The following is a 14,034-nucleotide window of genomic DNA, read 5'->3' on the forward strand; positions in this document are numbered from 1 at the left end:
TGGTAAGTCTGTTTTGAGCATTTTGATGTACCTCCATACTGCTTTCCACAATGGTTGAACTAACTTACATTCCCACCAGCAGTGTAGGAGAGTTCCCCTTTCTCCACAGCCTTGCCAACATTTGTTGTTGTTTGTCTTTGGGATGGCAGCCATCCTTACTGGTGTGAGGTGATACCTTATTGTAGTTTTAATTTGCATTTCTCTGATAATTAGCGATGTGGAGCATCTTTTCATGTGTCTATTGGCCATCTGTATTTCTTTTTTGGAGAACTGTCTGTTCAGTTCCTCTGCCCATTTTATAATTGGGTTATTTGTTTTTTGTTTGTTGAGGCGTGTGAGCTCTTTATATATTCTGGACGTCAAGCCTTTATCGGATGTGTCATTTTCAAATATATTCTCCCATACTGTAGGGATCCTTTTTGTTCTACTGATGGTGTCTTTTGCTGTACAGAAGCTTTTCAGCTTAATATAGTCCCATTTACTCATTTTTGCTGTTGTTTTCCTTGCCCGGGGAGATATGTTCAAGAAGAGGTCACTCATGTTTATGACTAAGAGGATTTTGCCTATGTTTTCTTCCAAGAGTTTAATGGTTTCATGACTTACATTCAGGTCTTTGATCCATTTTGAGTTTACTTTTGTATATGGGGTTAGACAATGGTCCAGTTTCATTCTCCTACATGTAGCTATCCAGTTTTGGCAGCACCACCTGTTGAAGAGACTGTCATTTCACCATTGTATGTCCATGGCTCCTTTATCAAATATTAATTGACCATATATGTCTGGGTTAATGTCTGGATTCTCTAGTCTGTTCCATTGGTCTGTGGCTCTGCTCTTGTGCCAGTACCAAATTGTCTTGATTACTATGACTTTATAGTAGAGCTTGAAGTTGGGGAGTGAGATCCCCCCTACTTTATTCTTCTTTCTCAGGATTGCTTTGGCTATTCGGGTCTTTGGTGTTTCCATATGAATTTTTGAATTATTTGTTCCAGTTCATTGGAGAATGTTGCTGGTAGTTTCATAGGGATTGCATCAAATCTGTATATTGCTTTGGGCAGGATGGCCATTTTGACGATATTAATTCTTCCTAGCCACGAGCATGGGATGAGTTTCCATCTGTTAGTGTCCCCTTTAATTTCTCTTAAGAGTGACTTGTAGTTTTCAGAGTATAAGCCTTTCACTTCTTTGGTTAGGTTTATTCCTAGGTATTTTATATTTTTTGATGCAATTGTGAATGGAGTTGTTTTCCTGATTTCTCTTTCTGTTGGTTCATTGTTAGTATATAGGAAAGCCACAGATTTCTGTGTGTTGATTTTGTATCCTGCAACTTTGCTGTATTCCGATATCAGTTCTAGTGGTTTTGGGGTGGAATCTTTAGGGTTTTTTACGTATACTATCATGTCATCTGCTAATAGTGACAGTTTGACTTCTTCTTTACCAATCTGGATTCCTTGTATTTCTTTGTTTTGTCTGATTGCCGTGGCTAGGACCTCCAGTACTATGTTAAATAACAGTGGAGAGAGTGGGCATCCCTGTCTAGTTCCCGATCTCAGAGGAAATGCTTTCAGCTTCTCGCTGTTCAATATAATGTTGGCTGTGGGTTTATCATAGATGGCCTTTATTATGTTGATGTACTTGCCCTCTATTCCCATTTTGCTGAGAGTTTTTATTATGAATGGATGTTGAACTTTGTCAAATGCTTTTTCAGCATCTATGGAGATGATCATGTGGTTTTTGTCTTTCTTTTTGTTGATGTGTTGGATGATGTTGATGGATTTTCGAATGTTGTACCATCCTTGCATCCCTGGGATGAATCCCACTTGGTCATGGTGTACGATCCTTTTGATGTATTTTTGAATTCGGTTTGCTAATATTTTGTTGAGTATTTTTGCATCTACGTTCATCAGGGATAGTGGTCTGTAGTTTTCTTTTTTGGTGGGGTCTTTGCCTGATTTTGGTATTAGGGTGATGTTAGCTTCATAGAATGAGTTTGGGAGTATCCCCTCCTCCTCTATTTTTTGGAAAACTTTAAGGAGAATGGGTATTATGTCTTCCCTGTATGTCTGATAAAATTCCGAGGTAAATCCATCTGGCCCCGGGGGTTTGGTTCTTTGGTAGTTTTTTGATTACTGCTTCAATTTTCTTGCTGGTAATTGGTCTGTTTGGATTTTCTGTTTCTTCCTGGGTCAATCTTGGAAGGTTGTATTTTTCTAGGAAGTTGTCCATTTCTCCTGGGTTTCCCAGCTTGTTAGCATATAGGTTTTCATAGTATTCTCTAATAATTCTTTGTATTTCTGTGGGGTCCGTCGTGATTTTTCCTTTCTCGTTTCTGATACTGTTGATTTGTGTTGACTCTCTTTTCTTCTTAATAAGTCTGGCTAGAGGCTTATCTATTTTGTTTATTTTCTCAAAGATCCAGCTCTTGGTTTCATTGATTTTTGCTATTGTTTTTTTCTTCTCAATTTTATTTATTTCTTCTCTTATCTTTATTATGTCCCTCCTTCTGCTGACCTTAGGCCTCATCTGTTCTCCTTTTTCCAATTTCGATAATTGTGACATTAGACCATTCATTTGGGATTGCTCTTCCTTTTTTAAATATGCTTGGATTGCTATATACTTTCCTCTTAAGACTTCTTTTGCTGTGTCCCACAGAAGTTGGGGCTTTGTGTTGTTGTTGTCATTTGTTTCCATATATTGCTGGATCTCCATTTTGATTTGGTCATTGATCCATTGATTATTTAGGAGCGTGTTGTTAAGCCTCCATATGTTTGTGAGCCTCTTTGCTTTCTTTGTACAGTTTATTTCTAGTTTTATGCCTTTGTGGTCTGAAAAGTTGGTTGGTAGGATTTCAATCTTTTGGAAGTTTCTGAGGCTCTTTTTGTGGCCTAGTATGTGGTCTATTCTCGAGAATGTTCCATGTGCACTTGAGAAAATGTATATCCTATTGCTTTTGGATGTAGAGATCTATAGATGTCTATTAGGTCCATCTGCTCTACTGTGTTGTTCAGTGCTTCCGTGTCCTTACTTATTTTCTGCCCAGTGGATCTATCCTTTGGGGTGAGTGGTGTGTTGAAGTCTCCTAGAATGAATGCATTGCAGTCTATATCCCCCTTTAGTTCTGTTAGTATTTGTTTCACATATGCTGGTGCTCCTGTGTTGGTTGCATATATATTTAGAATGGTTATATCCTCTTGTTGGACTGAGCCCTTTATCATTATGTAGTGTCCTTCTTTATCTCTTGTTACTTTCTTTGTTTTGAAGTCTATTTTGTCGTATATTAGTACTGCAACCCCTGCTTTCTTCTCACTGTTGTTTGCTTGAAATATGTTTTTCCATCCCTTGACTTTTATTCTGTACATGTCTTTGGGTTTGAGGTGAGTTTCTTGTAAGCAGCATATAGATGGGTCTTGCTTTTTTATCCATTCTGTTACTCTGTGTCTTTTGATTGGTGCATTCAACCCATTAACATTTAGGGTGACTATTGAAAGATATGTACTTATTGCCATTGCAGGCTTTAAATTCGTGTTTACCAAAGGTTCAAGGTTAGCCTCTTTAGTATCTTACTGCCTAACTTAGCTCGCTTATTGAGCTGTTATATACACTGTCTGGAGATTTTTTTCTTCTCTCCCTTCTTGTTCCTCCTCCTCGATTCTTCATCTGTTGGGTGTTTTGTGCTGTGCTCTTTCTAGGAGTGCTCCCATCTAGAGCAGTTCCTGTAAGATGTTCTGTAGTGGTGGTTTGTGGGAAGCAAATTCCCTCAGCTTTTGTTTGTCTGGGAATTGTTTAATCCCACCATCATATTTGAATGATAGTCGTGCTGGATACAGTATCCTTGGTTCAAGGCCCTTCTGTTTCATTGTATTAAATATATCATGCCATTCTCTTCTGGCCTGTAGGTTTTCTGTTGAGAAATCTGATGTTAGCCTGATGGGTTTTCCTTTATAGGTGACCTTTTTCTCTCTAGCTGCCTTTAACACTCTTTCCTTGTCCTTAATCTTTGCCATTTTAATTATTATGTGTCTTGGTGTTGTCCTCCTTGGATCCTTTCTGTTGGGGGTTCTGTGTATTTCCGTGGTCTGTTCGATCATTTCCTCCCCCAGTTTGGGGAAGTTTTCAGCAATTATTTCTTCCAAGATACTTTCCATCTCTTTTCCTCTCGCTTCTTCTTCTGGGACCCCTATAATACGGATATTGTTCCTTTTGGATTGGTCACACAGTTCTCTTAATATTGTTTCATTCCTGGAGATCCTTTTGTCTCTATATCCGCTTCTATGCATTCCTGTTCTCTGATTTCAATTCCATCAATGGCCTCTTGCATTCTATCCATTTTGCTTATAAACCCTTCCAGAGTTTGTTTCATTTCTGCGATCTCCTTTCTGGCATCTGTGATCTCCCTCCGGACTTCATCCCATATCTCTTGCGTATTTCTCTGCATCTCTGTCAGCATGTTTATGATTCTTATTTTAAAGTCTTTGTCAGGAAGACTGGTTAGGTCTGTCTCCTTCTCTGGTGTTGTCTCTGTGATCTTTGTCTGCCTGTAGCTTTGCCTTTTCATGGTGATAGGAATAGTTTGCAGAGCTGGGATGAGTGACGGCTGGAAGAACTTCCCTTCTTGTTGGTTTGTGGCCCTCCTCTCCTGGGAGAACAGCGACCTCTGGTGGCTTGTGCTGGGCAGCTGCGTGCAGACAGGGCTTCTGCGTCCTGCCTGGCTGCTATGGAGTTTATCTCTGTTGTTGCTGTGGGCGTGGCCTGGCTCGGGCAGCTACTCCAATGTGGTGGAGTCGCGTTGGAGGGGGAGTGGCCTGGAGGCTATTTATCACCGTAAGGGGCCTCTCTGCTCTCTGAAGCCCAGGGGTCCCTGGATTCCCTAACTCTGGATTAAGTGTCCCGCCCTGCCCTTTTAAGACTTCCAAAAAGCACCCGCAGAAACAAAACAATGACCACAAAAAAAAAAAAATTTTTTTTAATTTAAAAAAAAAAAAAAAAAGGTAGCCGCTCGTTTTTCTTTATTCTCCAGTGCCAGCCTCAGGCATCTGCTCACTGGTCTTGCTGCCCTGTTTCCCTAGTATTGGGTCCCTATCCCTTTAAGACTTCCAAAAAGCGCTCGCCAAAACAAAACAGAAAAAAAAGAAAAAAAAACTGTCGCTCGCTTTTCTGGTGTCCTCGGGCCTCTGGTGCCCGCTCACTGTTCTTGCTGCCCTGTTTCCCTAGCATCCAGGGCCCCCTGGGCACGTACTGTGCCTGCACTCTGGCCCGGATGGCTGGGGCTGGGTGTTCGGCAGTCCTGGGCTCCGTCTCCCTCCCGCTCTGCCTGCTCTTCTCCCGCCGGGAGCTGGGGGGAGGGGCGCTCGGCTCCCACGGGGCCGGGGCTTGTATCTTACCCCCTTCGCGAGGCGCTGGGTTCTCTCAGGTGCGTATGTGGTCTGGATATTGTCCTGTGTCCTCTGGTCTTTATTCTAGGAAGAGTTGTCTTTGTTATATTTTCATAGATATATGTGGTTTTGGGAGGAGATTTCCGCTGCTCTACTCACGCCGCCATCTTGTTGTTCCCTTGTGAGTTAGTTTTTAATATATGGCTTTACTAAGTTTTTAAATCTTTAGTGTTATATTTGTTCAAATTTGGTCTTAGTCACATGGCTTCATAACAAGAAAAAAGAAGCAGCTCTTTTTTTCTTTTTTTTGCATTTTTGCTGGAATCATTCATTTGATATGAAAATTAGACATTCCATGATTGGATTGATATAGTTCAGTCATGCAATCATCCGAACCTGGTAATTTGTTCAACTATAGCTTTTAGACAACTTTGTATTTTTATCTCTGGTTATTTGTCTCCTTTGTCTTTTCTTTCCATTTTAGGTCCCTTTTAAATACGTTAATTTTAGTACAATATAATTTTTCTTTGGTATAGTATAACTTTTTAATAATTTATTTCCACAAAGTTGGGAAAAATAGTACAATCTTAAAATCCTTTAATGTGATCACTATTTATTTTCTTTTCTCATATTCATTGTTCTTACATATGTGCTGCATTTTTGCCTTTTCTCATGAATGGGTGAGTGGTTCAAATTCTTTGTTTGCCTAAGAATAAGTTATTGGCAATTCCACCATTTTTCTGTTCCCTAATTCATTCATGTATGATTTCATTTCCGTTACTTTTTTTCCTTCTGTATTCCTTGGGGTCACTGTGTTCTTTTTCATAACTTGGTGATTTTATTTATTATTTTTATTATTTTTGTTTGTAGAATAACATTTGAGGCTATGTTATTATCATTAATACTCTGCAATTGTGGTTTTTTAGTTCCTTTGCCCCAAGAATTCTTTAGAAAACAATGGTATTAAAATGTCAAACGCATTGGGTTTTTTTGTTTCTAAATTTGACATTTATTTTTGACTTTATTAGGTTGTGGTTTCAGAATATGATCTGAGGTATTTTTCCGCTTTGGAATTGAATGAGTATTTCTTTTTGGCTAATCCATGATTACATTTTTTTTTAAATAAAATGTTCCAGAGGCCATTTAAAAATAATTTTTTGTTGTTGCAGATTATAGCTTTTAATATATATGTTTATTTATTTGAGAATACTATATCAATCTTTTATAATATTGCTTGGATATTGTAGGAACTTTTATATACATATTTCAAGGACAAAAAATTTCTCTTTTATAATCTCCCTCTGCCATTGCTCATCCATATGTTTCTCAATTCAGTGCCTGCAATATTTTCTTAGGTATTGTGATGTTATATGACTTGATAAATAAAGGATCATTGAGAATTTGTTTAGTTCATAAGTTTAAAGGGACCATGTTCCCATTTAATGAATTTTTTCCAAAATTGTATTTTGTGTAACTTTGATATTACATATTTCCCTTCTTTTTGTTTACATTTATTATATCTCTTCCCATTATTTCAATTTTTCTGAGTTATTTTGGACATTTTATTAGCATGAGTTGGAATTTTCTTATGATTACATATGGGGTAACTGTGCATTAAATACATGAATTCCTTCCAGTGGCATTTTTTGCTATAGTTTACTCTCATTGCTGACAGGGTAGAAACTATGTTTAATACTTCTAGAGATTATGTATACACATTTAAATAAGATAGGTGCCTATGTATCAATAAATATATTTAGAAAATCTGTAGAGAAAGGCTACCCTCTGTGAGAAACCCAGAAGCTAGAGTACCTGCCCCATTCTTTCTCATGACTTTCCATCCCAGCTTTTGTGGTTGTATTTGAAGTTTGTCCCAGTCTATTACTTTCAAATCACAAGTATCTTAAGATGTATTTCAAGAATTGTCCATTTCGCAACAATATTAACCACATTTACTCATGTAATTTATATTTAAGAGGAAATTTACGCTTGCTTCTGGTGTTTTATAGGTCAGCATTTCTATTCATGAGTTCCATGTTTAATTTACTTTTTTGAGTAGCATTGACATATTTCACAAATCAAAAATACAAAAGGGCATATGGAAAATGTCTGACTTCTTCTGTGTCCCCAACCCCCCTCCAGCCTGTTCACATTTTCAAAGATAGCTAATGGGATGAGTTCAGTGGTGTGTAAACTTCTGACGTTTATATGGTATTACATCCAGAGAGGAAACTCTTCCACCCATTGGTTGTGCAATGTGAGTCTAGTTACTTAACTTACTTGAGCTTTGTTTTTTTCTATCTGTAAATAGAAAGTTATTTATTCATTATTCACCAAATATTCAGTGAGCATTCTGTATGTCAGGCTCTGTGGTAGACACTGAAGATAAAATAGTAAATAGAACACATGTGCTGCTTGGGCGCAGGGAAAAGAATGTCAGCATTTGCCCTACAGAGTGACTTTGACTAGGATAGATAGAAGTGCTTGTGTTGGCCATTATATATGCATTCTTTGTTTCCTCTTTGTTCATAGGTAATAACAGTGTTATATACATTGGTATACTCCTTGCTTTTTTGCTTAAAAATTTAAAAATGTATTATGGAGGACTTTCCATAATTCTACATAAAAACTTTTGTCATTATATTTTCCAGCTACATAATGTTCATTGTCTGATGTACTATAATTTAATTAAATAGTTCCTTGTTGATAGATATTTAGGTGTTTTAAAATATTTTGCTACTAAAAAGAAATTGCTGCAGTGAATAACTTTTTCTTTGTACATAATTAAATATATTGTAGGGATGGGATGATTGGGTGCTAATATATGTAATGTGTAATTTATTATAGATAATACCTCCCAACAGGGATTGTTGCAATTTATATTCTCACAAGCAATAAATAGGTGTAGCTATCTCGTCACCACACATACAATGGGCTATTAACCTTTCGGGTTGTGGATGAGCTGAATGGTGACAAAGAGTTAGTCACTGTAGATTTACTCTTTATTTCTTTCATCATGAGTGAGTTAGGTTGAGGATCTTCCACATATCTAAAATCCAAATTGTCTTTCCTTTCCTTTGCTATCTTTTCATAATCTTTTAATTTCATTTGTATTTATTTGCTGGTTTTCACTTTTTCAACATGTAGGAATGCTTTGTATATAAGAGAAATCAGATTTTTGACTGTGGATTACATCTTGCCAAACTTGAATTTTGAATTTACTTATGATGATGAATTGTGCCACTCATTTTTTTCATTGCTCTTCTTAATTGTGTTTAAGCAGTTTGAAGGTTTCAATCATTTCCCTTATGACTTCTGGATTTTCTGTCATCAAAAGGCCTCCCCTCTTCTGAGACCACAAGAAACCTGTGGATTCATAATTTTATGGTTTTTATTTCTCCCTGAAAATTTTTGATTTACTTGGAATGTACTCATATAAAATATGGGACAGGAAAGAAATTTTTTTAGTCCAGATGGCTGCCAAGATGTCCCAACACCATTTGTTTTAATAAACAAAATTTTTGTCACTGTCTAAGATGTAATCTTTATCGTTTAGTAAATTCCCATATGAATTGGGCCTATTCCTGGACTTTTTATGTGGTTCCATTAATGTGTTTAATCATGAGCAATATCACTCTTGAATTTTTGAGGCTTAGTAATATGCTTTAACACCTGGTAACACCCTCCTTTTCTTCCTTTTTAGAGTTTTCCTATTCTTGCTTGTTTTGGTTTCCATGTATATTTAGAATCACCTTTTCTCTTTTCAAAATTACCCATTTAGCTTTTCATTACAACTGTGATTGCATTAAATGTGTAGAATAATTTAGGGATAAGTGACATTTTTGGGATACAGCTTCTTCCAATCCAAGTATATGATATTTCTCCTTAGCCAAGAAAATAGTTTGCCTTCCTATTTGTTTAAGTATTCTTTTGTGACTTTCTGAATTATCCCAAAGTTTTTGTATAATAAACATTGCACTTTTATTGTTAAAATTATTACTAGGTTTAGAAGTGTGGGTAAAATTGCAATATTTCCAGAATCTCTCACCAGGCCTTCATGCATCTCCATATCAAGAGGAGTTTCCAAGTGGTGGAGAGAAGTAGTCCATCTCCATACCAATAGGTGATTACTAGGGTCGGGGGAGCAAGGGCATATCTGGACCAGAGAGGGTTGGTGAGGTCCCTTTTGGCAGCCAGTCACAAGAGACAAGGGTGAGCAGAAGTGGACAACTGCTTGTAAGCAATAAACAGGTTTCTCCCACTTTATTTCTCCCTTTGACTGATTGAGGATTCAAAGGTTATGTGCCCTGGGCTGGGAACATATTTTCCCCTGGAGTTACAAGCAGGCAGAATACTTCCCCTTCCTGCCCCAAAATGTCCACATTCTAGCACTCAGAAACAATGAATACATTAAGTTTCATGACAAAGGGGAATAAAGGCTGCAGATGGAGTTAAGATTGCTGATCTACTGACCTTGAGGTGTGGAGATTATCCTGGGTGATTCAGGTAGGCCCAGTGTAATCACAAGGCTCCTTTCTAAGGGGAAGAGGAGGCAGAAGAGGAAGAATTAGAGAATTAGCACTGTGAAAAGAACTTGGCCTAAAATATCTTTGAAGATGGAAGAGGGCCATGAGCCAAGGAGTGTGGGCAGCCTCTAGAGGCTGTAAAGGGCCGAAGAATGTGTGTTCCCCTAGAGCAACCAAGAGGAAGGCAGTCTGACTGAACCTTTGATTTTAGCTCATTTAGAACCATTCTGGACTTCTGACGTCCAGAACTGTGAGGTTATAAACTAGTGTCTTGTTTTAAATAATTTGTGATAATTTGTTATAGCAGCCACAAACAACTAATACACTAGGCAGTCTATTTTTTATTGTTAGTATGCATAAAGTCTTTTATTGCATTATATCATGTAACTTACTGTATATTCCAGAGGAGTCTATTGATTACTGTACATTAATTTCATACCTCTCCACCTTACTGAATTCTCCTAATAGTGGTTTTCATTGAAAATGTTAAGTTTTTCAAATATATAATCATGTAATCTGAAAATAGTGATAATTTATTCTGTTTCTTCCCAATTTTTGTCATTTTTCTTATATAACTATGTTGGTTAGCACCCGCAGACCCAATTCAACTAATAGTGGTGATAATGGAGTATATGCCTTGTTCCTGACATAGAATGCTTCCAAAGTTTTTTCAACAAGGACTCTTTCAGCCTTTTGATTGAGATGTTATTTTACCATGGTTGAGATTATACACCTATTCTGACTCTCAGAATAGATAAGAATTTTGGAAGATGCTTTTTTAACATGGAAATGATGGTATGATGTTTCTTCTTATATCTACTACTATGATTAATTTTGTCATTTTTGAACTGTCCTTTCATTTCTTGAATAAATATCACATTGCAAAAGTATGTAATTACCTTAATGTGCTTCTGATTATTTTAGAATTTTGCTTCCATATTCATAGTGAGATTGTAGTTTTCTTTTTGTATATATCTCTTCTCTGTTTTTTGTTTTTCTTTTATTCTTCCTCTTTGCTTTAAAGTCTTTATTTTTTAAGAGCAGTTTTAGGTTCAGAGCAAATTGAGAGGAACTTTAGAGATTCCCCATATATCTCCTGCCCCCACACATGGAGAGCCTCCCCCATTAACAACATCCCCCCACCAGAGGAGCACTATTTTCCCTAGGATGAATCTATATTCACACATCATAATAATGCTAAGCCCACAGTTTATCTTAGAGTTCACTCTTCATGCTGTATTTCATAGTTTTGGAAAAGTGCATATGGCATGTAGCCATTATTATAGTGTCATTATATCATACAGAGATGTTTCAGTGCCCTAAAGATCCTCTGTTCTCTGCCTGTTCACCTCTCCCCCCAACACCACTGGCAACCACTGATCTTTTTATTGTCGCCATAGCTTTGCCCTGTCCAGAATGTCATATAGTTGGAAACACACGGTACGTACCTTTTTCAGATTGGCTTCTTTCACTTAGTAAGATGCATTTAAGGTTCCTCCATGTCTTTTCATGGCTTCATAGTTCAAATCTCATTAGCAGTGTGCAATATTCCATTTTCTGCATGTACCACAATTTATATATTCAATCACCTACTGAAGGACATCCTGGTTGCTTCCAAGTTTGGGCCATGATGAATAAAGCTGGAATACACCTCTGCACAGGTTTTTGTGTAGACATGAGAAGGTTTCAGCAACTTTGGGTAAATACCAAGGAGCGCAACTGTTGGATCATATGGTAACAGTATGTTTCATTTTGTAAGAAACATCCAAACTGTCTTCCAAAGCGGCTGTACCTCTTTGCATTTCCACACGAGTGACAGTTCCTGCTACTCCACCTCCCAGCCAGCATTTGGCATTGTCAGTGTTTGAAAGTTTGGCTGTTTTAGTAGTAATATAATGGTATCTAGTTGTTTCTATTTGCACTTCCCTGGTAACATGTGAAGCATTTTTTCACATGTTTATTGGCCATCTGCATATGCCATTCTTTGGTGAGGTGTCTACTAAGGTATTTGGCTCATTTTTTAACAGGTTGTTTGTTCCCTTATTGTTGAGTTTTCTCTGTGTATTTTGGATTATAGTCCTTTATCAGATGTGTCTTTGGCAAATATTTTCTCCCAGTCTGTGGCTTGTCTTATTCTCTTGACACTGACCTTTCACTGAGGAGTTATTTTTAATTGTAATGAAGTCCAGTTTATCAATTATTTCATTCATAGGCAATGCATTTGGTGTTGTATCTAGTCATCACCAATACCTAAGGTCATCTAGGTTTTCTCCTACATAATCTTCCATTTTTATAGTTTTGTGTTTTAGTTAGGTCTATGATCCATTTTGAGTTATTTTTAGTGAAGGGTGTAAGGTATGCATGTAGATTCTTTTTTTTTTCCTGCATATGGATGTCCAGGTGTTTAACACCCTTTGTCCAAAAAACTATCTTTGTTCCACCAGGTTGCCTTTGATCCTTTGTCAAAGATCAGTTAACTATTTTTTTTTTTGAAGTTGAACAGTGAGAAGTTTATTTAAAGCAAAAAGGAGCTCACCAGGGTAAGGGGTGTGTGTGGGCTGATCCAGAGAAGAGGTGTTCCTAAAAGATTGGTAAAAAGTTAAAGGTACGCACTTAGACAGTGCAGGCGACCTCAGAGAGAGGAATGTCCTGTAAGGTTAAGGGTTCCCTCTTTTAAGGATTTTTCAGGAATGTGACAAAGGGCTGGGCTTGCAGACTTGTTAAGTGGTCCCAGAATGTTAAAATGAACTTCAGTTAACTATTTTTTATGTGGATCCATTTCTGGGCTCTGTATTCTTTTGCATCAATCTATTTGTTTATTCTTTCACTAATATCACACTGTCTTGATTACTACAGCTACACAGTAAGTCAGTAAGTCCTCCAATTGTGCTGTTTTCCTTCAATGTTATGTTGGCCATTCTGTATCTTTGTGTCTCCATAAAAACCTTAGAATCGGTGTGTTGATATCCACAAAATAACTTGCTGGGATTTTTAATTTTCTGTTTTCTTAATTAATATTATATTCATTTCATAAAAGAACTTTTCTGTGTGTTGTAATAGTTTGAATAGCCCTGGAGGTATTGACTAAAAAGGTTTGGTTGAATTTTCCATGAAACTATACAACCTGGTGTTATATTAGGTAAATTCCTTGACATGTTTCTCTATGTCTCTAATGATATTTCATTTTCCTACCAAAATCAATTTGTCAATTCTTTTTAATATCTTTGAGAGTAAAACTGATCACTTATCTTCTATGAGAATTTTTATTTTCTCTCTGCTTGTGGTTACTTCTCATTTCTGTCCTATGTATTTGTGTGTCTTCCCATATTTTTCTCAAAACTACTAGTTAATAGTTTATCTGTTTTACTTTTTGTTTCAGTGAACATATTTTAACATCTATTTCTTAGATACACTTTTTATGTATTCTAAATCATTAATTTTTGCTTTTATATTAATATCTTATTAATTATTTCCAAAATTATGTTTTATTTTTCTTTTCCTGCTTTTTCAGTTGAATCCTACATTCTATTTCTTTTGCTTAATAACATAATTATTTAAGGATATGACTTTTTCTCCAAGATCTGCTTTAGCTCTATTTACAAAGTTTTTAATTACCAGTGTTACCATTTTTGTAATTTTCCAGATGTTTTACAATTTAGAATTAGGTTTTTTTAAAGCAAGAAGAAATAAATTTATTGTTTTTATTTATTTATCTGTTCTATTTACAAAAAGTAGACTTTCTATATATTTTATTAATTTGTAGTTGTATCACTTTATTTTCAATTTGCTATATTTCAACAGTTTCTTAAATTGACACTTTTTAAATTTATTAGAATTTTCCTTGGACTATTTTTATGACTGCTTCAGGCACAGGTAAAAGAATACAAAGATTTCAGGTCCAAAATTTGATATATTTCAAAAATATCTACCTTAATAATTATACTATTTGAGTCTTGGATATTTTTACATAATTTTGTTCACATCTGCCATGTACTAAAATCTATGAATTAAAATGTTTTACTGTTATATTATTACTTATATATGTTCATTTCTCCTTGTATCTCCTATGATCATACTTTATATATAAAGATGTTGTTTGTTTATTCATAGACATTTCTAACACCTTCTTCACTGTTAAA

The sequence above is a fragment of the Manis pentadactyla genome, chromosome 17, assembly GCF_030020395.1.
Source record: "Manis pentadactyla isolate mManPen7 chromosome 17, mManPen7.hap1, whole genome shotgun sequence".
In the NCBI taxonomy this organism is placed as follows: domain Eukaryota; kingdom Metazoa; phylum Chordata; class Mammalia; order Pholidota; family Manidae; genus Manis; species Manis pentadactyla.